A 27861-nucleotide genomic window follows, 5' to 3' on the forward strand; every position below is an offset into this window, starting at 1 on the left:
CATCACTTTCCACGGCGTTACGAGACGCCACCGTGCCTCCGACGGAGGCACGGTGGCGCGCACATGAAGGCTCCCTACGCCCGTTGCGCTCCTCGCGCCATCTCGCTGGTAATGAAGAAACGCCTGCCGTCGTAGAGTCCTGCCAGCGGTAAAGGGTGTGTATATAACGCTCGCCGTTAGCTCCCTGAAAGATCTGCTCTTTGTGGCGTAATGGCTAGCGCCACGCGCTGCGGAGCGGGAGGTTGCTGATTCGATTCCGCGCTTCAGAAGCATTTTTCTGAATTATTTTTCTTTGGGACTTTTATATATATATACATACTTATACATATACGGTGCATGACGACGGCGACGGGGACGGCAAAACCAGCTGAGACTGTCCTTATAATTGCTATCGCAATAAAACGACGGAAATTATCTCCCTGTCTCAAATAAGGCGTGTCTTAAGCGACGGTGAAATGGCGACGCAGCCTCTCAATTTGCCGTTCTATGTGACAATGACACTGCTGCTGACCAAAAGACCTAGACGCCGATTTTTCAAATGTTTCAGTTTATCAAAAGGGTTTTACACTGAGCTTGGTCATGTCTTGAGAAGACCTCCATCAGATGCCTAGTGTGTTGTCATGGTGGTTCCGTGGTCCGTATTAAGTGAGTTTTTTTTTTCGCGTCTAGGAACATATGCATATTCTTGTCCTGCGCGCAGAGGATAAACTTTATATCATTATTCCTGCTACCTTACCTTTCAAGATGATAAGGTAAAGGTTTTCGTTTGGGCAGTGTAGTGAACGTATTCCACTCGGCTATCAAGAGTCCACCTTTCAAAAAAAAACTTGGTTGATCCCTCCTTCATAGGAATCGGAATAACACGAAAGTAAAACGTGTCTTTACAGAAGTAGTTGAATGTTTGTGATACATTTATATGACAGAGTTTGCACAATGTATATTGATGTCTGGCAGCTATGGCACCGTTTAACGTGGATGCACCCACTTATCCCGACGACTAACGTACACGTTCACTGTTTAAACAAACTCTTGTGGTAGCTGTAGTAGTTAACGGTGAATGCGTAATCAGAGAACGACGTGTGATAGCCAGAAGAGCGTCGCATATTGGACAGAGACTCGGTCGCCATCCCGCGGCATGTTAAAGTGAGATTGAACACCATGGCAAGACTAGAGGGAAACGCAAAGCGCGTCGCGCCGCCCCTGTAGCCCGGCCGCGATTTTGCTCGGGGGGAGCGCAAGCGGGGAACGCCATGCTACATCCAGGTGAGGAAGACGCGCGTCGCAGAGGTATTTTTGGTTTGGATTAGCGTCATGCTATGAGCGAAACCAAGGAGGTTTAAAAAAAATTCTGGAGTGGAAGCTTTCGCAACGCCTTGCCAGCAAAAGTGAAGCCAGCTTTTGCCCACCAAAGAGCTCGGAAACATGTTCTTTTCTGGTGGTGCCCACTCAGAGATCAAATGGCTTTGATCTGTTAGTGTAAATACTACGTTAATTATGAAATAAAAGATCGTTGTTGCCGACAAAAGTAATCCGTCCAGAGGAGTATTGGCGATTGATCTACAATAAAATTTGCCATGACTTTGAGGCTTATTTGCGAAAACTAGTAACGCAACGACACACTTGGAGCAATATCTGACCCCTAAAAGTTGCCATATTAAACTCGGCTAGCGTGCGAGGAAAACGCTGGCTTTCGGTCGCCAAACGCCGATGGTTCATCGTGCCCCTACTAAGATGGCGGGCGCCGCCGCCATCTTGTGGTGGGTACGGCTTCACTCTTGCGCAATAGTCGCCACTCCAGCAATTTTTTGTTTAACCTCCTTGAGCGAAACCAACGCTTTTACGACGCTTGGGCTAAGATCGCCACCTCACGGTGTGTTAAGGCACTGACAAAATATCAATTCTATTGAAAACGCGCCGAATGGGACTGACGTTTAGCAACAAGCGTTGCAGGTGCTACTCGCGGAAGCCACAGTAATGATGAATTACTTTGCTTTAACGCTCATAGAGGGCACCACCACCCCGCCGACCGCGAGCACTGTGAGAGGAGAGTGTGAGATATAAAAGGCGCGTTTGTAAAGCGTTTAGAGTCTGCGACTGTGACGCAGTGGGTAGCGTGTCAATGCTAGAAGGCGCTGAGCGTGCCCGGCAACTGTTCTTGCGGACCGAGCCGTCGTGGGTTCGATGCCCGTTGACGGAACTTTTTTTCTTTGCCATCTGATGATGTACATTTTTTCAACGTCATTTCCGTGACGGAAATACGTCATTTAAGTCTTGGTGGACCCCGGCATAAAACACTTTCGTGTTAAAACATACGCAGTGAAGCGTCTGTCTTTGAAAGCAGACTTGAGTTGAAGTGGCCACCAAATGACATGTTTAGTTACGTTCTTAATGAACTGTGTTCACGCATTCCGCTGTGATGTAAAGCGTCGCAAAACTGCCTTTTACAGCCGTCGCGATAGTCATCTATACGGGGCGAACTTTAGTTATCTGTACGGGCCGAACCAGAATATTATTACGTAAACGATTTGGAAGTGACCAACTCATCGTTGCCTCGAGCGAGGCATCAATGAAACTAACGCAGGAAATCTGGCAGGCTTGAGCTTTACGAACATGCACATTACCTCGGTCTGGTATTGGCTTTTACTGACAGTGTAATCCTGAAAAAAAATATACAGATTTCACCAAGTTTTCCTCAATAAACCACCGAAGTATTAAGGTCTGAAACGTGTTTAAATGGGCGAGCAACAAATTATGTATGGCGTCACAACACGTTATCTTATAATGGCCCATTCTTAGCAATCACTAATCAAAAATTGAAAAAGAGGGGGGATCAGGGCAATTCAAGGATATTGGTAAGGCCAGATATCAACTTTACAGCAATTCAAGTATAAAGACAAAATATGTATTGATGTGCTTAAGAAGAACACAGTTACCTTAAGGTAGGCGTTCTGGTGCGACACCCGAAGCATATATTTATGGTTAAGCGGAGGTTCGCTATGCCTAAACTTAAAAAAAAAGGCGAAAGTATACCCTGAGAGACATGAATGGAAAGAATAGACGCTGTAGTCTTGAAGTAAGAAGGCGCTCAATATGTGTTATCTGTCACACGACCTTTCTCGATACTTTTCCGGGCTGTAAAGGTCAGATAATACCGAGATTCTGGACAACAAATGTTTTCGTCCTCCAAAAAGGAATCAACCGTAAGCCCTTCAGATTTCCTATGGTGCCGCCTTATATTGTTTTGAGCGTGCAGTTTTGACGTACTCAACATTGTGCGTCTTGGAGGGGCGCACGAAATGTCATCAACACGCGCGTTGTCTATCAAATATTCATCTTTCAGAGTTAGATACAATAATAAAAGATGCAGCTTACTCGAAATATCTCAACCCACGTCCTCTCGGACAACAGGGGATGTCAACGTCACGTATCGTCTTTCCTAGCCTTATTCATCGTCGTATTTTATTTGTTTTTTGCTAGAAACGGACAGCAAATGCAATCACGTCTATTTTTTCTGTATGCATAGAAGTGGACGCAAAAAAAGGAACATGGCGTCAACCGCACGCTCGTATACAACGCAAACAAGAGAGTGCCGGAATGCTGCTTACCGAGGAACGTACGCATGCATCAAATGTTTTTGAGTGAAGCAGTTTGATATATCTGCGTCAGCGGTGGAAACGGAAAAATAATTGACGCTGGAGTGCATACGTATACAGTGACCGTAATAAGCTCAAAATTATATAAATAATTTATATCTCTGCTTTATGTGTCAAAACCAAGTCATTATCATGAGCCACGCTGTAGTGGAGGGTTCCGTAAGTTTCCACCATCTGTGTTCGTTAACTTGCACTGACGTTGCACAGTACACAGGCCTCAAGCATTTTGCCTTCATATAAATGCGATTAGCTGAGCTTCGTAACCACTTTTCCTCCGCGGTGGATGATGAGCACGAAATGGTTGTTTAATATAAAAGAAAGCAGTGACACGGGCGACTAGACAGCTCACCATCTGGTTACGCATCTATGAAAGGCCTAGGAGACCACTGATTGATTTCCGGCATCCGTAAACATTTTAGGCAAACTACGAAGGATGTTTGTGCTCAAGAAGAAGCGCTATTTATAAATTCAAATTTACCGATGAAGCAAAAGAGCAAGGATTGCTGGGTATAAACGCGCGCGAATCAAGCAGCTGCGGAACTGCCTGAAAAAAATAAAATAAAAGCTTTTTGGTATGACCTTTAGCTGTGGGCAAGTAAACAGCTAAATATTCGTGTCATAGAATACACGTAGCTAGTATGAACGGTGAAGAGAGGTTAAAACGCTGTGAAAATATAAACTTACACGGAATTCTGTTCATCTCGTACACTGAGCCTATCTACGTGGCCTTCACTCACAACATTAATAAGAACTAACTGACAACAAAGCCAAGGAAAGCTCCTTGGCTTTATCGTGTGTTAGTTATCATTAATTTCGTCAGTTTAACGTGCATTGTGCTTTTCTTTAGGTTGTTGGGAAAACGCCGAGCGCCGGAATATAGCGATAAAGAGCAGCGTAGTTGGGAGCTGGGCGACACTAGATGTTCACGACGCAAGTCAAGAAAAAAAAAACACACGAACACGTGTATAATCGTATGGTATTTCATGATAGCGAAGCGAACGGATTGAATAAAAAAACGAAACTCACTAGACGAGAAAGATATCAGTTTAGATATAGTAATACCAGTTTAATATAACCAGTGTAGCCTATACACTTGATTCCCAGGCATAAACAATACAACATTCTGTTAAAAAGACAGTCCTTTCTACGCCTGTGAGGGTTAAATGCTTTGTAAAAATACTACACAAATCGACAAAGGAGTAACGTGCTTTTACTGCAGCATATTTCAACGTGCACATGGGAACACGAGAAGAGACAGAACGAAAGCAAAAACAAAAAAAAAGCAGGAATTGCCGAGCCAGAAAATGGCTTTGGGGTTTATGGGAATGCCATGCACAATGTGGCAAGAAAGGAGGAAAGAAACGGATATACATGTTATTAAAATGAAAGTCGCGGATGTTTTTGTTCCTTGCTTGTTTCGTATGCATTCGTATGAATTTCTTTACTTTTGCCGTTACCGTGTGCGGAACAAATCTCCGGCAGGAGCCTGTTCATGAACTCGCGCAAACGTTGGGTCTAGACGCAAGAGTTTCGACAGCGCTATGGCGATGAACTGTTGACCACAACCCCGGGGAAATTGGTGCTCTGAAAAACAAGTCCGTCAGGTTTAAGCGAATACAGGGTTAGGCTGTATATATATATATATATATATATATATATATATATATATATATATATATATATATATATATATATATATATATATATATATATATATATATATATATAGTGCGAAAAGAAGTCGCTTCGACGTACCCTCTTATTCAATTTTGAATAAATAATAGGCATGAATTTAGACGCATGCCGGCGCCACGAAAACTAGTAATGGCACCCGGCGCTATCACGCGAAATATTCTCATTTCGTATGTTCCTCTGTGATTCTAAACGAGTGTCATCATGTCGAAAGTAGCGTTACGTTGAAAGAACAACCACAAAAAAAAGATAGCTATGTTTCACAGTTTATTCCACAGGAGCTCCTGAATTACTTCGGCTTAACAAGCTGCGGTTCGTTAATATATAACAACCTAAATTTTGAGTCATGCGGGTTTGCTTAAGGAATATAGACTCGCCGCCAATATAAATTTTAGAACACGTAACCTGAATGTTTTGTAAGAACTGTCAGGTTTGGGGAGCATCAAACACCGACACATTACACGTGTGTTGATATATAGCTGATAGGCAATACATATTACCTTCGGTTTTTTTATTTCTGAAAGGAGGCAAGATGTCGTTGCGTTGGTTTAATAAGTAGAAATAGGACCATTATTCTCACTGTCCATTCTTTGAAATTCGAGAACAACATAATTGTCATCAAGTTTTGCCATTATGTGACATTTTCTGTTTGTTTGATTTAGGCATACGAAAACATAGCTGAAAAGGCATTGTATGTTTGTTTATTAAACACAGGTTGTCCTATGCCGTCATCATTTTAGATGATGTTCACCAAAAAATGCTATAGAAGAAAGTTTTATAATGCGAGCCGTTCTTATTCTCATACCGTGGTCTTTGGAAGCATGTACTGCACGTTTATTCGTCGTGGCCCTATTTTCTGCCACTTCAACGAAATTTAGCAGAGCCCAGTAACCGTCGGAATCAATTACGTAAGACATCTTCTTTGTATTACAACCGTGTTTATCGTTTTGCAAAGCGTCAGGGTACGGATCGTCGTGTCAATGAAACGGGCATTATTGCGTGCGTACCGCGGTTATGCGCGTGACGACGTACGAAAGGATACGACTGATTGCTGATTGGGACTTGTACTCAATCGTTTTCACTTTCCAGTTAGGATATCTTGTCTTGGCCACATCTCTTCAGCTGTGGACGCACTCAGGCATTGTGAGTGTACTGCACCATGTTTGAAGGCAGAACTCGCAAAAGAATCAATTCGCTGTAACCTGGAACATTATTTAGCCGGGGAATTTCAGAGAGTTTTGAGACTACTTGCATGTATCCTTACTTTGACATTCAGATGTCGCAGTTATGAGGTGTTCGTAGACGAGTATACTAGCTGAGCTGAAACAAAAAACACTTCAGAGATACACTTGAGCAACGATATTATCTATTGAGCATCTCTTCAAAATTACTACTATGTACGTGCCGCACAATATGACTTAGTATATGCTTCGCACATGACCGAAAGAAGTACTCTATAGTGACGTGAATGCTCATATGCGTAATCTTGCCAGCAGTACTGAGCTCGACGTCATTGTGCAGTGTCGTCGAAAAGTAAGTTCAAGAAGCGTTGCGTTTTTCTTTCGGTCCCCATTGGGCGTCATCAGACCTGGCTGCGGCAGCTTAGATTTCAATTTTATCAAAAGCTTGACTGCTTCACGGGCGCAAACATTATACGTTCACCCGCTTTGAAGCTCAAGACGAAGTTTTGATGCAGTCACCACGACCCTGTCTACATCTTCGCAATTTGCAATGAAGTATATTCGCAAGGCAAACATTTTGTACTTAACAGTAAAAGTGGGAAGCCGCGCGACCTCGATTGCTTTAACGCCAAGCGAGCCACGAACCTGCATTAACTAACCATAATATATAACACACATAGATAGAGCAAGAAGGGTAAAAGAAAGAATTCCTCTTTTGATTTCGGCATGAAATCTGGGAACGCTCACATATTCTAGTAGATATTAGCCCCCTGCGTAAGGCATCCTGTTAGCGAGAAGTTGCAAAACTGGCACTAAGAAAACAATGCAAGAAGACGCGTTATTTTATATATATGAGAAAATAGCGGACGTTGACGTCTGCGCCACCTGTACTGAATCTGCTTTCGTTGAATCAGCCTATCAAAATCGATATGGTTTACCAAATTCCGGCTGTTTCAATGAAGCCCTTCGTTCAATGAGCACCCAACACATTGCTTAAGCATCAGTATTTCTTCATTTTTGTGCCAGTGGTGCGCAGGTTTCCAAGACAGGTGAACGACCCTCAACGTTTGCACTCAGCGAATGCGTCAGCCTTAGTGTTTCTTGCCGGCTTACTTCCAGCAATCTCTAAAAACTAAACTAATTTTATTTCGCTTTCGATCGCCTTCAGGTTTAATCAATCATCGTATGAAGGAGGCAGAACGCGTCAAGGGGTCGAAGCACTATCCTTCGGTACATTCACACCGTCGATACGCGCGAACATTGTACGAACAGTTGCGTGTGCACCACTGTAAATTTCATATTTTTGAGGTGATTCATCAATCTCAAATCCACAAGTAGAATCAGCAGCAAGTCAAGTAACTGTCATTTAAGAACGTCTCATGATATAGAACTTAAGCAGAATTGTAGTCAGTGTCGCTGTCAACTGCAGTGCACGCGTTATTATCAGTATCCATTACAGATTAATGTATTCACTTTACTAGAATACTTGAGAAATTGAGTCTTGCACAAAGCCGTGTGGTTTATTTCTGATTCGTTGGTTTCTCTCTCTGCTCTAAATTGTCCATTACTACAACAATGTTGTGCCTGTTTGGACAACTAGTGCTAGCTGTAGTAGATTACTTCTATCGGTAATTTTTTAGTTAAGCAGCAAAAAAAAATTGGACCATCTCCCCGAAGGGAACGCTGATGGGATGCGAAGCAGCAGCGTTGCGCACGGGTGGCGTCACGGGTTGAACAGCGAAGATTCGTTTGAAGCGAAACTCGGTGTAGCGTTTACTGGTGTAAACGTTTGTTTGAAACGCAGACACGGGAGGCGAGCGGGCGTTCGAGCCGGCAGCTGCGGCGCTCCGGCGGGTGAGGGAGAGAGTGACGTACGCGCGCACCTGCGAGGGAAGCGTGCGAGGGGTGCGTGACGTCAACGCCCAGCTGCGAAGTGACCTACTTGGCACCGCTCCAACACCTGCGCCGAGGGAAGCGCGGTGCCTCGCGTTTGTGCGGACGGACAGCGTTATGGCGCGTTCACACTGAGACATTCGGCGGCGAGAGCACGCGGAATCCGCTTCGGCGGCAGCGAGATCCGCCGGAAAAGCCTTTTCCGCGCCTGTCGGTCGAGGACCGATTTTTGCGGCAGCTGCCGCCGGATTCCCTCACCGCGAACCAATAGGAACGCGAGTCGAACATTCGAAAAATGGCGGTGTGCTTGTGATATCGCAGTCGTCGAAGCCCGTAGCGACAACGAAGTCTTTCGTAATCATCCTGTAGTTCTTGACAACTGCCAAGTGTTGTCGCGATTAGCATCTTTGGAATACATCATCGGGATCTCGTAAAATGGGTGGTATTATCTCGGCTCGACGAAACTTCTCGCGTTTTGCAAATCAGGGCGAGCCAACTACAACTGCTTGCGTCGATTCTTGTTCGGCGAATGCATGTTTCTCCTCATCAGACATCTCAAGAAAGTTGCTTTCCAGCAGGCCCAGCAGTTCGATGACCTTGTTTATGCGCTTCGCCGTAACGAAACGCGAACAAAACGCAGAGCGCGTCGATGCCAGCGTTCCTTCGCGCGAAGGGACGATGACAACTAGGCGCCCTAGTTTCGGCGATGCGGTTGCTAAGTAGTGTGAACAATGTGGAATTTCGGCGGCGCGCGAATTCCGGTCTCTGTGGCCGGCGGATTCCCCAGTGTGAATGAGCCATTACACAGGCTAGTCAAAGAGCTGCTACGCATCTACAAAGAAAACTTTACGACAGAAAGATATGTGACTACAGAAGTCGATGAGGACTGATCGGGCCTGCAGAATGATGTAATTTATTTTCTATACTTACCGTAACATTGCGGTATGCTTTGTAAAGCTCAGTCGTTGAATCCGTTCAACAGAACGCTTGTTTCACCAAAATTTTTCAGCAGTTTTGGAAGAGCGGTAAAAGCTATAGAACTGCGAGTCCGATAAGAAATGTTCAAAGAAAGCTGGAGACATTCAGGTGTACGTTGTCAAGGAAAAGAGCACAGATATGCACGCTGAAGAAAGGCTCGACTTTACAAAGCCTGTAAGTATGAAAAGAAAATGTTTATATCAGCGTCTAAAAGAAATAATTTTTGTAAGGTTCGACAGCGTAACGTTTCCGAAGTCTGAGTTTTTCTGAAGAGAAGCTCACTCATCTCTTTGTAGGAAAGCTGTAAGATTTTCGTTTGTTTATCTCAGGCGTGAGATAAAAGCATGCGTTGATGAATTTTACGTTCACTCCATGTGCGACTATGTGTACGTAACAACAAGCCCATAAAAGCACCATATTAAGGTTCATGCACTCGCTACTGACCTCCTTCCTGACAGTTTTGCGAGATTTTGAAGATATGGGTAAAACAGGCGCACCTGCAATCCCGTCATGGCTAGGATAGTTGATAATCAAAACTCATGGGAATAGTTGATGAATCGCGAGCTAGCCAATCGAGTTCTACGACGTTGGCTCGGAACATTTAGACAGTGACTGTACGGAAGGCTTACATGCATTCCTATAGTTCATGTTCCTTTCATTGTAGCCTTGTGCACCGCAGCACGCCAGAGAACACAAGGTCATAGCTACCTATCAAGGACATAGCCAGAATTTTTTTCGGGGTTGTTTAACCAACCTTTATGTATGTTCGTGTGTACATTTGTATGTATGCGTGTATATATGCACATGACATATTTAAAAACATTAAGGAGGGGAGGGTTGACACACCCACTTCCCCCGGCCACGCCAAGCTATCTGTCTTCGCTGCTCTCCGTCTTTCTAAACTGGGGTAAGGCAGCCAGGCCTATACAGAGACAACGTGAACACTGCAAGACGTATGCCGTCAAAGCTAATCCCACTTTCGAGTTCAACCAACTTCAGAAGGATTGCGCAAGGAAGTGGGTGTACCGAATTCAACTGTATATCCGCAGTGCCCAAACGCAAGAAAATAATCTCTCTTTTTTTTTCAATTCTGCCGCTTGTTCGCACTGCCGCGCGAAGTGATTTATATAAACCGAAGGATCGAGAGCAACGCTCTAGGCTATTCATGCAGTCAGCAGAGACAGCTCGAACAGCGCATAACAAAGGTGTCTCTTTGTTGCGGGAGCAGCATGTCCTACAACACTTTTGTCGCTTGATTCCTTTCGCTGTACTCTGCGACTTGGGCTTTTTCCTGAATGTTTTTCTTTGGGGAATGAAATAAAGCTTCCACGCGTGTATTCGCGCTTAAGCCGTGGAAGAAAGCCAAATGACAGCGTGAAAACCTCCTCCAAGGAGGCGCTATTCCGTGAATACAAAGGGGGCATCCGCGAACGGTTCGTTCTTTATGGCCCAGGGCTCGCTTCCTTGTCTGGCGAAAGGCATCGCGAGAGCGGAAGCAATTTACGCGAGTTGCGTCCCCATGTTGGCTTTCTCCGCGGAATCGAGGGTTATGAATGTGTTTGCGCGCTCGCTTGTTTGCCTTTGGCTTTGATAATAGTGGATGGAGCATTTTCAAGCACCGCAGTGGCATTGACCGGTGTCTTTGACCGACCCGAGAGAAACATAAAAACAAAAAAGAGGTCCTTACAACATACGCTTTCATTTCTTCAGAGATGAATAGTTCTTCGTTGGCTTAGTGTTTTAGACAGGTGGAGTGTTTTCACAAAGTAGAGAAGCTTTTACATTGAGCTCATTACCTTCTACAGGCAAACTTCGGAGTCCTAGGGTACCAAGGGACTTTCTGTCCTCACTCGCCTTCCCCTTTGCACAGTATCATGTAAGTGCCATTATATATGTCGGCAGAATTCTCTGCTCTTCAATAAAGAGCTTTCTTTCTCTCTCTCTCTCTCTCTCTCTCCCTGTAGCTCTCACCACACCGAAGGCGATAGCTTTAAGGAAGTAATGAAGTGCGCTACCAACGACGGCAGCACGCGATTTTGCTGTGCTATAACTGTAATCGAAAGATACGAAATGATGTGGAACAGGCTCACAATCATAAACATTTTAAATTTATAAGTTTATATTTCCTTTTTATGAATGGTTAGATCACGATGCGGTGTCTAGACACGGCTCATAACACTTAAGTCAGCGTATTAGTTAGCCCTAAGTAGTCTCAGCTAACCGACCTGACATGACCTGAACTCACAAACTGGACCTGGCCAGTCCGTACCCGCCTCTCTCCCGACCACTCGCCTGACGTCACGACTCGAAATTGAACCTCTGATTTTGAACGGATAGTGACTTATGTCGTAGCGTGCTGTAACCTTGACTGGCAAAAAACGCAAGAAAATATGGCGACTGTCATTAACGGTTCCACATTATATCCGAAGCAATATAATTACAGAGCTCCTAATTTGTGTTGGATATTTCTTTTGTCAGTAGACACCTCCTTTATCGAGTGGATTCCTTCTCACGGACAAAATAATATCGCTAAATCTGACTGTGAAATAATCGTTGGCTGCTCGTCACGTAATCAAGGGAAGCGTGAGATCCGAGTACTTTTCAAAGTGTAGCCGGATTTCGTAATTACGAAACCATTCGCAGCGGCTCAGTGTGCCATTTCTCAGAGGTTATTTCGACGATCCGATTTCTCGGTGCGCACGTCGATGGCCATTACAGAGCACACAGTTGCAAAAGCTCTGCGTTAATTCGTAGCAGCACATAGCGAGAATGTGTAATCTAGAGAATGCGTTACGCTCGAATCCCATGGTCTCCTACGGATGTCACAAAATTGAACGAAGTACAGGAAAAAGAGGCTCGTAACGAACCTCCCGTACTGCGCGGATCGCGGGACGTTCAGCGACCTATTCTGAAATTAAAATCTGCACGAAGAAACATTATCAAGTAAGTTATCTTCGAATCCGATTGTATCAAAAAAGCCACCTTAGGATGCGAGAAAGGCTTCCAGATTATTTTATAGAGAGCATTTTGCAAGGTGTGCCAGGCTTCAAAATAACACGCACGCCTAGTTATACTATTGCTTTGCGCAACCTCGGGGAAAGCTAGTTAAAATTATCGAAGGGAGCAGGTGGTGCGGATGAGGCGATGTCACGTCATATTGCGTGGATGTATCGCTTTCAACGGTGGATAGCGAAGCCGTGCATAGGATGAGGGATATCAAGGCAAGGTCGCCGAAACTGATCGAACAGATGTAGTGGCAGCCTTACAAAAAAAAAAAAACACCTATATAGGCTATTCTCAAAAATGAAGGCCCAATAGTTGTGAAATATAGGAGAGATATGAATCGTACAATATGAGAAAGGCAGCGGATTCTCGAAAGAAGTAGAGCTTCGATCCAGTGAAGTTTGACCATGGTTTTTCTTTATGCAGTAGCACGCCAGCGAATTGAAATATGCGTTGTTTTATTGCTAAAAACTTGTGAAAGAAAGCAAAATTTCAACGCAGAAAGATGCTTTTTAGGATCCACCTTTCTCTTGATATTTTCTACTTCCGAGAACAAAGACGAGATGTTGTGTAGGGGCGAGGCGTTTTATGAAAGAAATCACAAAGGTGGCAAGGAATTTGACGTTAAAACAAATGTTTAGAAATTGCAGCTTATGTTATAATAATTTTTCCAACCACTTGACTAGAATGCGCTGTGGTAGCATTAAAAATATGCTGCAAAACCAGAGCATGGTTTTTGTAAAGTGATATGCCGCATAGCAACTGAGATGGCCGTACAACCGCTGGTTGAAAGAAATGTTTGCCGAGTCCCTGCTCCACATTTGCTTTTGGAGGAAGCCCCAGCCTGTCTATACCTCGCAATATTCCTAATATGCCTTGCGGCATATCTTCACAAATAAAAGCAATGTCATTGCCTCGAAACTCAGTTTGGCGTAAGTAATGTCATCAATTGAAGAGAAGCAGGCGATTATGTAAATGCGTATTATCACAGGTAACCAGATGGCATAAAAATTTGAGTTTAGACAAGAAACATCTGGTCCGTATCGCACAGATCATGTAATAAATACTTAATACTCTTACACCGATCGAACAACAGCGTTTAGCTTGCAGTGGAACCTTTCCTACCTACTTTCTTAGTGGGTTTTCATGAATATTTCTGATGGGACAGTTTTTTTTTTCTTGTGTGTATTGCATATATGCACATTGGATTCATGGCGTATTGATTGGAGGTAGGCTACGGTTATGTTAGGTCGATAGCATACTGATATCGGGTTAGAAAAGCCTCCGGTCACTAGATCGGTTCACAGTACCGGAACTTCGTAGAAGTTCTTTCTTTTGTTCTTAGGCAAGAGAAGAGCCCTAACCAGGAAAAGCCTGGGACAAGCTTGCAAGCCAAGACCTTGCTTTTTTTTTTCGCTTTCGCCTTGTGCGAGATATTTGCCCTCAGCCGTGAGACTTCCCCAGCATACCGACACTCTTGAGCAGCAAGACAGAATGCCCGGAAAGCCGGCGGCATGTGATGAAACTATCCGGTCTACTCAGCATTCGTCCGCGACATCACTGCTGCAGTTAAGCCCATCTTATACAGCTAGGTTATTCAATATGCACGAACAGCTCGCAGTTTGGTGCATGGATTGATTTTTATTTGCCCGGTATTTTATAAAAGACCATTTAATTAGAGATGGGTAGATCCGGTAGTTTGCGTCAAGTCATTATTATGGCATAATATAAAAAGCGAGTTCCAACAGGAGGAAAAGATTGCCAAGGAAATGACTAATAAAATATGAACTGAATGGAAAGGGAGTCTAATGAAAACCTCGGTGCAAATCCAGTATAATGTAAAACCAACAGCGTATGAATACAAAGATGATACGATTAAAAGTTACTGCACGCACTTTTTCAAAATAGGGAGGAGTTTAAGGGAAAATGAAAGCCTGAAGAAATGAAGATGTCGTGAACTCGGGTTGTCGCTGGTGCTAAAACGTTTCAACATGCGGTCTTTTCTTCTTCAAGGCTGCAGCCTGAATTCTTCAAGGCTGCAACATTGAAGAAGACAAGACCGCTTGTCGGAACGCTAACACGAGCGACACCCCGAGTTCACAAATTTTTCATCTCTGCATGCACTTTTGCATGTTTTCAAATGATCTCGTTTAGCTTCTTTTATCTACGCAATTCATAAAAATGTAAATGATTTTTCGTCATCGCAAATGTTCAGAGACAGGGAAACGAAGGAATCCTACAACACCGGATCAAATGTTTTAAAGCACTTCTGATGCTCGTACGTTTGGCTACGTTTGACACCTCAATGACCAATTCACCTAAGGCGTTCTTTGGGTCATACGGAAAACGCGTTTGGTGAATGTGTCATTAAAGTAGTCGTTACGCTGACAAAGACTTATCTTTCGTAATAAGATTAAAGTGAGTCAGACATCACCTCAGTTAGGGATCAATTCAAAGCAATTGGAGAAGATCAGTGCACTAAAAGTTACCCATTACAAAGTAACACAATTTCACTGGCGTTTCAGAAGAGTCGCGTGTGGTGGCACTACTGCCCTGAATGATCCAAACATTTGCTAAACGTTTCGTCCGAGTGTTCTAAACTTGTAAAAATGGAAGGGCCATATCGATAATTCAGTCCGTTTATTTATCGTTCATTCATTCGCCAAAAGCCGTATATTATGAAGTGAAACCGTTACAGCTCGAGTACGATTACGTTGAACTGGACGAGTTGGAGTGACTGCATGATTTTGTTAATACAATGGCGTGGGTTATCGGTATGCAGCTCTGCTGCAAAAGGGCCTCTGTACTTGCGATAAGCGCACACTTCAGCTTGCATCACGTCGTGTTCCACGATTTTAATCCTAGTTTTCTTTCGTTTACACTTAGTTTCCAGTCGAGCAAAGTGTCTTCTTTCATGCCGCTTGTGTCTGTGCTCTAGCTTAATCATGCAGGGTTTATGCATCCTGTGTTCAAATGATGTCCGCGAGTGATTCATCTGCGCCTGTAACCATTGCTTTAGTTAGTTACTTCCTTACGAAATAGATTTTACTTACTTACGAAATAGAAAGTTACTTCCTTACGAAATGGATATTTCTATCCAAGTTCACTGGCACTCACTCACGCGTTCTTCGGGGTGTCAGAGATTTCAAAGAGTATTTCATTACGCAATGTATTTAAGTAAGCACCAGTTGTTTAAGTCTTGCCCCCACTGAAAGCTCATTAAAATATTATGCGTGGTATTTCATCATTTTCGATCAGAAAGAGAAGAAGTCGGTGTCACATTTTTCAACTTGGCTCTCCAGACGAGTATAAGACGCTTCATAGCGCTCAGATAATGAGACCCCGCTTTAAAAAAAATCGATGGCAAAATGCCTTTTCGCAAATGCATACTTAGCAGCGCACACTAAAAAAAAGCCGTTGATATCATGTTTACAGCCTTTGAAAATTTGCCATGGTGACATGTAACCTTCCTTTTTTTAACGTGCCTTATTTTCTTAATATATAAAATTCGATACGCTGGAGATGGAGCGGTTATGTGCGCATTTTAATGCCCCTTTGATGAGTATTAAAGTACGCCCATTATTATTTATTTATTGCACAATATTTCGCTTCGACTCCTGCAGCCGTGTTTGAAAAGAGAGAACCGAGCGTTTGAAGCTGAGCTTACGTCATCAGAAGCTTCTGTCTCCGACTTCTCACTGTTCACTGCTCATTTTAGAGTAATCAGATTCCTTTTTACCATTTTAACCCAGATACAATTGATATACCAAGAGCACAGGTTAGCGCAAGTCCTTTGTCTGTCTTGTAATTTCTGGAAAGTGATCAAGACGAGTTATGCGTGGCTAAATGGCAAATTGGGTTAGCCTCGTGCGCTCTCGTCGATGTCAATTTTTGGTTGTGTCCTCATAATTTTCACATAGGATTTAAAACACTTTATAATGAACCTTTCCTATGGGACCTAAACCCTCTTTTCCATGTCGGGCTTAAGGCTGATGACAACATACAATTTGTAAAAAGAAAGAAAAACTGACACATTGGCGGGCTCACGTATATTGTGGTTCCAGTGTTGGCTCCGCTTTCATAGAAGTCTAATAAACATTACATTTGTATTCCTGTGATTCAGCAAGCTATATTTAGGCGTTGCTCGACACCAGAGGAATAAGCTAACGAAAGTTACATCTGATGTTCACATCATCACAGTGTATATAAGTGCACTTCGTTTCGACAGTACTCACGTCTGTGCTCTAAAGTGAGTGCTGAGGTTACGTTAGACCATAAGTTACACTTCAAAACCAGTGTAGTCGATGTGCCTGATAAGACCACGATGTGCACACAACTACTACGCTTACAAAATTCCTCGATCCACCTCGTAACGCTGAACTCAACGCCGAAAAACGCAAATGCATCATAGAAAACTACTCGCCGATTGCTTCGCATGACACCGATGCCCACAAGGCATGGGATCTGCCGAATTTTCTTTCACGACTACCTTTCTATTCACAACAATAGAAATGACAGAACCACCTGCGCTGAGTTTTTCACGTTTTGCGGTAATTTTTTCCTCTCTTGAGCATTTTCCCTCCTTGTGTTTGGTTTCAACTTCAAACACGTTCTGCTAATCATGACTGCTAGCTGCTATAGATGGCACAGCGTCCTGTCTGTTGTCTTCACCTTGTTCGTTGTCTTTTTTGCGCTAATTATTTATGTCTGATGCTATAGATGGATTTTACGGTGGTGCACAATGTCCTCTCGGCTCTAATATTCAGTAACGCTTTACGCTTAGTACGTGCACCCTATGTCGTCTACGCAGTCTGAGCTCCATCGAAAGGGCAGTTTCTTAAAACAGACCGTTGTCCACTCAGATTAAGAAAACCGCCCTTTCGATAGAGCTCAAAAAATTGCAGGCAAAGTAATCTCCGCAATGAAAGCAAAACACATTTAGTTTGTAACTTTCGTCTATTCCGTTAGTCCCGTTGCTCACTGCCCATGTATAACACGTCAATATTCCAGGTGTCTGTTGAAAACTTGACATAAGCCAACGAAGGGGGCGCGACTCAAGCTTAAATCAAAGCAATCCTGAATACGACACGTACGGATGCTTTATGCCGCGTGCAAAAACATCTAGGCCTAGTGGAGACGCATATCGACCCATTGATGCGTGAAACAGAACGCCCCTATAAATTCGCACAGGCGGCGGCACAATATCTATCACGCATGCACGCCACAATGCATGGTGTCTCGTGCTCACTGCCGACGCAGCCTACCCCCCCCCCCCCCTCCCGCGTTCTGCTGTGAAGCTTCCTAAACTTCGGCGCTCGTTCATCTCATTAGCGCTTGTGCAATCAAAGACCGTATAATGCGGCATCACGAAATACGGGCCCTCAAGGAAGAATACTGGAGCTCAGCGGCGCCCGCCGCTACAGTGCCGTTGGCCGACATCCCGTAAGCTTCTCTTGAGATTTAGCGCAGGCTACCCATTCGCAGCATAATTTTTCGGGACATGCTACAGTGGCCTGACGGACAGAACGCTGTCATGACTGGACAGGCGTGCTGAGAGGGAAGGATTTACCATAAAGACCGCGGAGATGTGTTGCAACAGCAGCCCGCGTGACCTATTATCTCCTGGCGCTGCGAGAGCTCTTGTCAACACAGTACACACTTGCTGAGGCCACGTTTATCTATTTTAGAAGAAAGAAGGTCAAAGGCATGAGGCTGTTTTGTGCCTGTCACTTCCAATTTGACAGTCAGCGTTACTAAACATGAACTTCCCATACAGCTTAAAAAAGGAAAGATTTAGCACTTTCTGGGAACTCTAGAAAAGAAGCAAGCTGCTATGCTAGATATTTATTCTAAAGCTGTATAGATGTATTTGTTGAGGCACTTTTGCTTATATATTAAGAGCAATTTAAGCTGCCAAACGTTTAAATGCAAATAACGTTTGGTGAATTTTGCGTTTGGAGACGAGTTAATTCGCTTTCGATTATTTATTTAGTGAGTGTATGTGCAAGTATATTTATCAAAATGTGAATGCGTTGATCTGAGCTGGGTTGATCTGACACTGCAGCTATATAGAACACGAGGAAGTAGAATAACTCAATGATGCTAATGAAGAACCAATGTAATTGGGCCCACGCAAGTAGGCCACCTCGCAGCATTTATTTTCACAGTCGCGTGTCCAGTTGAGCATAGCGCATAAAAGGCGTGAACTGAGTAAGGCGCTGTCTGATCATAAGCGGCAACCAGACTCACGAATCCTTCCGTTGCTTCTCTCTAAGCTTACAATTGCTGTGATCTTCGACATCATTAGCTCAAATATAGCTGAAGAGAGATGAAATGCACGGGGAGAAGCAGCGAAGCATGCAGCGCCATTCCACAACAACACTAAGAATAGGGAAAGAGGGTTTGTACGTCGCAAACCGGGGTTTACTACCCGTTATCTGAGTCTATAGCAGCTGACCCGAAGGTTGTGGTTTCGATCAACACCACCTAGACAACTCTAGGTAGTGTTGGTTTGATACCGGCCGTGGCGGTCGCATTTCGATGGAGCTGAAATGCAAGAGGCCCGTGCGCTGTGCGATGTCACTGCACATAAAAAACACCAGATGGTCGAACTTTCCGGATTACTTCCCTATGGCATGCCTCATAATTATATCGTGGTTTTGGCGAGTAGAAGCCCACACATCGTTATTATCGGAATCTAGGGAGTTACATGTGGATGCCCAAGTTTTCTTCTTCTGCGATAATGACTTACAGATGATGTAGATCACGATCAGCGCACTACGTAGTACATCCTTGAATAATGGGGATCACCACAAGGATAATTTAAAACATAAAGACATGCACATTCATTTGTGAAGAGTCCTTGCGTACAGAGCTGAACGCAGACGCGAAGCACGCAGCAGTACGTAAACACCTAGCGCCATGTACGCGCTACACAAAGGCATGCGGGTTTACGTTCGCTTCCGCGAATTGGGAAGCAAAGGCGCCCGCGTCGGCGTCAGCTGCTCCAGACTAGCTTGTGTGCTCGAGAGCGATCTCCGAAACGTGGCATTAGCGATCCAGCGTACTGTTTACGAACCGCGCTTAACCGGAAGAATTTACCGACTGACAGAACTTCCTGGATTCTGAAGATATAGTTATGGTCCCAAAATGAGGTCATCGAAGAGAACTTCTAGTGAAAACAGCCTTACAGGAAAAGAATGGGTAACCCTCTTCCTCCCGTGTGTCGGCTTACTTCCGTGGCGCTCCTTACCGTCGGAAAAACACTTCGGCAAATTCGCGGAACATTATATCCTTGCAAGCATTCTAAATGCCAGCTCAAACCGCGAACATGTGCTTACTGATGCGGATTGTATTCGAAAGCGCATTTATGAGACTGACTGTAAGGCTGGAGGGAGCATGTTTTGAAAACAACTGACATTAAGCAAGAACGCTTGTCCGTGCCTGCTTAGCATGGAGTGTTTACGGGGACATGTCCCTGCGAAAACACTGTGAAGCGAAAGCAAGTTAGGTGGGTCTTGGTGTCACTCCCATGGGAACATGAGTGTCGATAGCGAATGCCTCGTTGGTTATTTGCCGACATCGTGGCGGCGTTTGATTGGTGCTGCTTCGACTTGTGACTGCTTGAACGACTACGTTATTTGCCCATGGTTCCATTACGGTGCAGCATCCTTGTGCTTACATTGTCGAAGTAAAACAGCGAGGGAAATGTTGTGATGGAACCTATGGTTCACCGAAAAATCGTGTTATGACATTTTCTTTGTTAGACGGCTTATACAATTCAACAATTAGGGACAGCATGACTAGTTTGCGTGATAGCATATTTATAAACAGTGCCGGGCGACGGATACGGAAGGAAACAGCCGGGCGGTCCTTTTGTTCCCTTATTATTTATGATATTAGAATTTCCTTAAGTCTCCCTGGCGAAGCACCTAGTGTAACATTAAATAATAGTAAAATTATGGGAGTAAATTTGTTAAAATTATTGTTGCCAAATGGTAATGAACGAAACGTATCTCCGCGTCAGTACCTTTTCAAATCACTTATTGTGCCATCCCGACTTGCTACGTACGGCGCTCAGTAAATGAAACGTGACAGGCATGCATGAAGCCCGCGTGGCGGCTGTCGCTATTTCATGCCGCCGGTGAACACTGGGTGCATCTCTCGACGTCAGATGCCGTCATAATACTTAGTCCACGCTTCCGTTTTCATTAGATAACATGACAAGCCGCAAAGCTTACCGGCGGCGCAAGTCTCTTCATGCGGCTTTGTTATCAGAAAGCACTCGGTAATGGCGTTTTGACTGTCGAACGTTGACTTCTTTGAAACAATAATATAATAATTGTTGAGGTTTTGCGTCCCAAAATCACGGTATGATTATGACGGACGCCGTAGTGCAGGGCTCCGGAAATATCGATCACCCCGGTTTCTTTACCGCGCTCCTAGATCTAAGTACACGAGCCTCAAAGCATTTCGCCTGCGTCGAAATGCTGCCGCCGCGGCCGGGACTCGATCTCGCGACCTACGAGTGAGCTCTTGAGTGCCATGACCACTGAACCACCGCATCGTGTACTTTTGTGAAACCATGGGGATATATTTGAAATCGATGGTTCGAGGATAATTCATCTGGTCTGGAGGAGGTTTCATTAAAAATGAAAACACGAAAAACGCCGACCGATATCGAAATTGTTTTAAAACTTCACAAGGTGTTAGAGATGTGAACAAAGCTTCGAAGCCGGAACGGGTTTTTTGTTTTAAAACCACTTCGAAGATGCATTTAGGTATAGATAATATCTTTAAAATCGCATCGTCACAAGTATCAATTGTTGCAGCGTTCTATGAAAGAAAACTTCACAATACTCCTTGCTTGCAACAAGTCTTCAGTAGTAGGTTTTTTTTTTTTATTTGAGGGAGGGGGGAGCGGGGTTGAGGGGGGCATGCTGTTTAGCCGACGCGCACGTCTATCCACAGGCATCCGGTAAAGCCTGCAAACTGGACAATTAAAGTGTGGCTTAAAAAATAAAAATAAAAATCATAATTGTCATACTAAAATCACAATTTAGGGCATTTTGATATTTGATATTTATATTTATGTTGTATTTCTTTTTACATTTAGCGAACAATTAAGTAAAACAATCAGTAAAACAATTAAGGAAACCCGAGGAGGCACGCAATCTCCGAAAGTCATCCGGTTAGTGTCGCGTATTTAGCATAAAAAAAAAACGCCAGGCCTGCGCGGAAAGCGCAGCACAGTCACAGCGAAAGCTGGAAGAGCGGCTTTTCTAGAGCGCGTTATAAACTCTCTTGTGGCTACTAATACAGGTACATTAGCAACGTACCCACTACGCCACAAAGCGTAATTTTTGGGAAGTTTGGAAGCACCCAGCGCGACATTATTCGTTGTTCTGCGAAGAAGCGAGGTACCATATGTAAGCGATTATGTGCAGTTTGTTGATGCGGCGGTTGATGACGATGAATAATTATGGTTGCGCACTTTGTAATGGGTTGGAAGCTTTAAACGACCCACTAGTTACGTAATGCATGTTGTGTGACGCCCGGTCGTTATTTAACTGTCCCACCACGCTTTATAACACACTTTAACCGGAGAAACGTAGAGCGAGAGAGAGAGAGAGAATTGACTTTATTGAGACCCTGAGGAAATGGATCATGGAGCCTTATGGGCTTCCTTGGCAACCAACAGAAGTGCACTTGCGAGGAACCCACTACGCTATAAATCATTGTAATTTTTGAGAAGTAGGGCAGTAGGCACTGTGCCATTTTTCGTCATTTTACAGACAGCCGTGGTACCTGCTAAACGCATGTAAGGCATTATGCGTACTTCGTTGATGATGTGCGTGATGACGATGAAGAATTATGGCGGAGCTCTTTGTAATGGGTTGGAAGCATTCAACAACCTACTCGTTGCGCAATTCGCATTGTATGACGCCTGGTTACATAATTCGCGTTGTGCGACGCTTGGTGCTTATTTTATTCTTCTACCACGCTATATTGCATATGCTAATGTGGTTCCTTCCCGACATGAAGCCTGTATAGGACTTTTTTGCAAAGCAGTTTCAAGCACCGGCATGGCTCAGAGGTTGAATACTGGGCTCCCACGCAGAGGGCCCAGGTTCGAACCTCGTTCCACCCTGGATTTTTTTTTCTTATTTAGTTTTTTTCTTATTTCGAGCGATACTGGTTACGGACACCGGCGGCGGCGGCGGCGGCGGCGGACAACTACGGCACCAAAAACGGCCGGTGAAATGATCTCATAACAGCTTTCGCTGTAAAAGTCGTTCCAAACGCCTATTTTATTTTTCTGCCGAAAAGCGCAGCTACTCTTGGATGCCTGGCCGGCGAAAAACGTTGAAATTATCGACCTGTCAACGTCGCGGGAGGTCTTGTCAGGAAACGCTTTAGTGTCAAAGTGAGCGGCTATCCAGTGAGCACAGTGGGAAGACTAGACGACCTACTTCTGGTGGTGGGATAATTAATTTCCGGCCAAGCCACCGTTCCTCCTATTTCGACATCCCGCAGGACACCGCCACCTACGCCGTGTTTCCGTCCATAATAAGTGACGGGCTCTGACAGACTGGCGCTAAGTTTACGCCCGTCACATCAGTCTCCGCCTACCGCAGCTCAAAGCGGACGCGTACACATGTTTGCTATAAGGGCTTCCTTCCTTTCTTTGAGCTCACGTCAAGTCTTCGTTTCTTATTTGACTTTCCGGACACCATTCTTACTGTGGCTGCAGGAAATAGCTTTTTCCTGTCTTATAATTTTGACAACAAATAGCTTTCCGCGTTTAGTTCTTCTTATCTTACGTCCCTGTGATTCATAGATACAGAGCGTGCACCTGTAGTGGCAGAAGATGGACCTTGACGTATCCGTTGGATATCAGAATGGAGAGAGAAAGAGGGAGCGAGGTTGGAGAATGAAAGGCGTGAATGTCAGCGAGACGTCTGCTATCTTAAGCATGTGACGTGACGTTGTTTCATTCCGATGCGCACATAAAGAGCGTGGGGTCGGTTACCGAGGTCTGTCTGCTCGATCTGAGGATTTCTCGCGCCATCAGTGGAAGCCTATAGCAGATATCTTTTAAATAATCTTGAAAACATGGGGTTGTAAGATGGCAATATGATGACTGTACTTTCGACGCTCGATGCTAGATCGGTTAACATCCCTGCCTTTTCTCTCTCTCCCGTTCGTTCCTTGTACTACGCCAGCTGCCCTCGGATAATGGAACGTCGAATTGATAACTAACGTGTTAGCTGCTTTTCAGGCATGAACTTCAATAATCTGTTAACTTGAGAAATCGATTTCTTATTAGTATGATTGCGCCCGCGAAAATAACTGCAATAACCGAAGTCAAGACGAGCATTTCGTTTCACGAAATGGATCTCCTTTGCTCTCATCATTCGGGTTTAAACGTTGTTGGGGTTAAAAAGCAAGGCGCGCGCTCGGAAATACACTTGCATCGGCGTTGAAACTTCCCAAAACCACTACTAACAAAATCGAAATGTACATACAGCTGTGCATGACTGTTTATTGTCGTGAGCAATATGAGCTGGAACACCGAATTAATGTTTATTCAGTGATGACTTGTAATTTACTGATATGAAGGTAACGTATCAAACTGCCATAGGTACCTTTCCGCTTGAGAATTTGGTGTCATCAACAGTTTTGCTATTTCCAGCTGCGTTTAGCCGCTATGACCTTTAAAATGTAATTTCAGTGTTCCAGCCCATATTGCTCACGACTGTACATGCCGCCAGCAGCTTAAGTTTACACTATTAAAACATGAAGTAGGAGTTGCAATCTTGCTTACATTTTAAATTATGATGCGTAACTAAAACAACGTCAATACTCTCGTGTTTGCTTCCGTTTATTGCACGGCCGCACCCCAATACCAATACGTTCCCAATCTTTATGTTTTATCCGCCCTTATGTTCTAAATTTTCGGTCCTCGAGGTCCAGCGAAATCTCGTAAGGGGCTTTTTGCCACAACCGTATGCAATATCGCATAAATCTTTAAGTATTCCGAGATTATAGGCACGCAGCATTCACCCATTCGTCTACGCGCATAAGAATTTTTTTTTCTCTCAGAAAATGCGAAGACCCAGCATTCGTACAAATCGCCGCAGCTTGAAGCAATCTGAAGATAATGTATCGCGTGGCAAATACAACGTAAACCGGCAACTGTGCTTCCAGAGAAGCCCCAGCCAGGAAGCATGACTGACGTGTGGTTTAAAAGGACAATTGTTCGATGGGGCTCTTTCCTTTGCTGGACACAACCAATAAAGCTAACCGGCAATAAGCCAATGAAAGTATAGGAGGCAATATTTGTTTGTTATTTAACTGTAGTTTCACGATTATGACCTAAACTGAAGTGAACTAAAGTGTATTAAAAACACATTTTCAGTCGGTGGGATCCGAACCAACAACCTTCGAAGCCTGTGGGCTCGGAGTCAACCGACGGAACGGCTGCTTTTGTATACACGTTAATTGCTTTCAATTGAGGTCATAACCTCTACACTACAGTTAAAAACAACAAATAATGCCCCCTATACTTTCCCTGGCTTAATTGTCGGTTGGCTTCATCGCTTCTGTCACGTGCGGTTTATTCATTGAGGCGAAACAAGCTTGCACCATTTAGCGTAGAACATTTCGCGAGTGGCGTTCCCGGCTTTTTTATTGTCCATTCATCGAGCCCTCTCAGACAGGCTGCCCCAGCTCGGGTGAGGTTTTCGCCTCGTGCCTCGCCGCTCTCTTGTTTGAATTGTCGTGTTTCATTCTCTAGTCTATACAACGCCGACAAAAGCGCTCTGCTCGAAAAGTTCTCTGCCTATGTTGCAAGCAAAATCCTCTTGGTACGGACACGAGTGCGCTGAAAGCTCGATCAACGTTGCTGAGCCTCAGCACCGGTGGTTTTTTTTTTCTATGCAGCCAGCTTCTCAAATCTGTGAACCGAGGCGTGGGCACGCCAACGGGGCGTCGTCCCGGCTTGCGCGCGTTCGGAAGCTTTCAATCCGAGGAAATACGAGTAAGCTTTTACGGCTGGCGTACAGTGTTTTGCAAGTGGCCATGAAAAATACACGACATAAAGATCGACGGTACAGCGAAGGAGATGCGCGTACATTTGTGATGCCGCGGTCGTAAAGTGAGGCCTGTGAGTGACGCAATGTCCACTATCCGATGCAGGCTAGCGGGCACTGGTTTGACCGCTCGGCGAACTGCTGCAGAAGACGTGCAAACCCTCACGGTGTCGTAGTGTTTCTTTACTACGAACCCATAAAATAACCTATAAAGCTTGTTGAATTATGTCACTTTAGATTTATTTCCCGCCGAAACAGACATCGCTTTCTCAATGACTTTCTAATGAATTACGTTGTTAAAAAGAATAAGAAAACACCGCCCAAGCACTCCGTACAGATGGTCAACCAGCGAATCTGAAACGTGCAGCCCCTGTGCTTATCAGTGGCTTAATCCTGACGGTAATTTAATGTCTTTCTCTGTTATTGGCTACGTCTGTTCAGAAATCTTAATCGGTGTTTGTCACCCGTGTGTTCCGTTTTGCATTTTAGGGGCGAAGCTCCTTAAGGCGGCACCCGTTCGTGCCTCGTAGTCGTAGTCGTAGTAGTCGTAGTGCGTAACCAGTCTTACGCTTTGGCCTCCAAGGTGGTGCCGGTGGGAGATTTTTCCTGTGTGTTGTTGAACAATAAAAAATTCGCAGCGTGCGCGTTAACTAAAAGCCGAATTCTTCTGTCTCTCATTCCCCATTAGCAGCCATTGGCATGTTCCAGTAGGAAACGTTAGTAGAAGTAGAAGTGTAAGTGTTAGCTAAAAGCCGACTTCTGTCTCTCATTCCCATTAGCAGCCATTGTTTACCTCCAAGGTAGTGCCTGGTGAGATTTCTCCTGTGCGTGATTAAACAATAAAAATTTTGTTCAAAACGCCGTTCATTGATGAACTAAACCAACGAAAGACGCCAGATGTTTTGTAAAAGCAAAACGAAAGAACGCCAGATGTTTCTAAAGCAAAACGAAAAGACGCCAGCTGCTTGACGAAAGACGCCAGATGTTTTCTAAAGCAATGGTTTTCTAAACAATCAAAATTCACAACGTACATGTAAAATTAAAGTGAGCTGCAAGTCGTCATAACTCATCGAACCTTTAGTATAAACGCGCCCGATCTCACGTCGGTGATGATGTACTGGGCAGAATTCACGGAAGATTCACGGTTTACCGATGAACCTCCGCAGCTTCGCCCACTCATCATCATTCACTCCGTGGATATGCTGTGATTTTTTTTAGTGAATCAGTGGGGAGTAGTGGGGCTCACCCAATTTCTGTGGAACATTCGCCCTGGGAGTTTTTGCGCGCACAGGACGGTAGAATTTTGTTTCGCCCAGCCATCACGGAGAGAGAAGTATTTGAGGAGGAGAAACTGCTCGGCCGCCGCAGTGCGCGAGGGCGGCGCAATAGCGTCACGGAGGAAATGCGGTTTTCGCCGCAGCACGACAGATGACGCTTACGGCGTGTTGCCATCGTTTACATGCTCTTCTATGGACGCGACGTATAAAATTCGCGATACCGCGTCGTACATTGTAAAATTGCTCTCTGCGACATCAATTGATAGATGCGACATATATTTTAGCGGCAATTACTAAGAGGTAATGCCCGAATTATAGGCCGTACAGCGCTTGTATCGAGCTGCTAGCATGTTAGTGGTGGTCTCTGAACAGATGGTGTCTGCCGCATGCATGGGCCCCTAGCTCCATGCTCGCATGTTGTGCGCACGCTTGCGTAGATGGCCTTGGGAGGGAAAGATCCCAGTTCGCACGGGCGAGCTGTCGTGCATTGCTTCGCGATTTCCAGGCTTTTTGTCTCTTTAGCGTGCTCAGTGGCTTCCGCGTTGTGCCGAAAGAACTGACTTCTCGAACTTTGCGGGTGCTTTTCACGCTGCAACAAAGGCACGAAGAAAAAAGTATTGCTCCGTGAACAAAGGCGAGCACATGGCATATTTCACCAGTGCTCCTTTAGGATGGGGCGGAAATGTGTCGTGCCGAAATGCAACAGTGGGTACGCATCCTGCAGGAGTGGGTACGCACTAGTTCCTAGTGACTCGGTGTGATTGAAAGCGTGGGCTCGGGCCACATCAAGGAACGATCGAGAGCTCACGCCTCGTGACTACGTTTGCGAGAAGCACTTCTCGGAGAGTAAGTCCCATCATTCGTTGAAAAAACTCACAGGGTGTCTTATGCATTAGCCTAAGACGACTAGAAGGCGAAAGCCATCTTCTATTTCTTCTTTTTCGTCAGTCTATGTGTCTATCCTGCCCCACCCCCGTGCAAAAGCTTTCTGCACGTAACGTGGTTTTGCACTGCCTCCAGGATTGGAGGCGTTACAAACTTTCTGCACCTCACCTGGTTTTGCACTGCCTCTGTGATCGGTCCACCGATC

Source organism: Rhipicephalus sanguineus, chromosome 4 (genome assembly GCF_013339695.2).
Source record: "Rhipicephalus sanguineus isolate Rsan-2018 chromosome 4, BIME_Rsan_1.4, whole genome shotgun sequence".
NCBI lineage: Eukaryota > Metazoa > Arthropoda > Arachnida > Ixodida > Ixodidae > Rhipicephalus > Rhipicephalus sanguineus.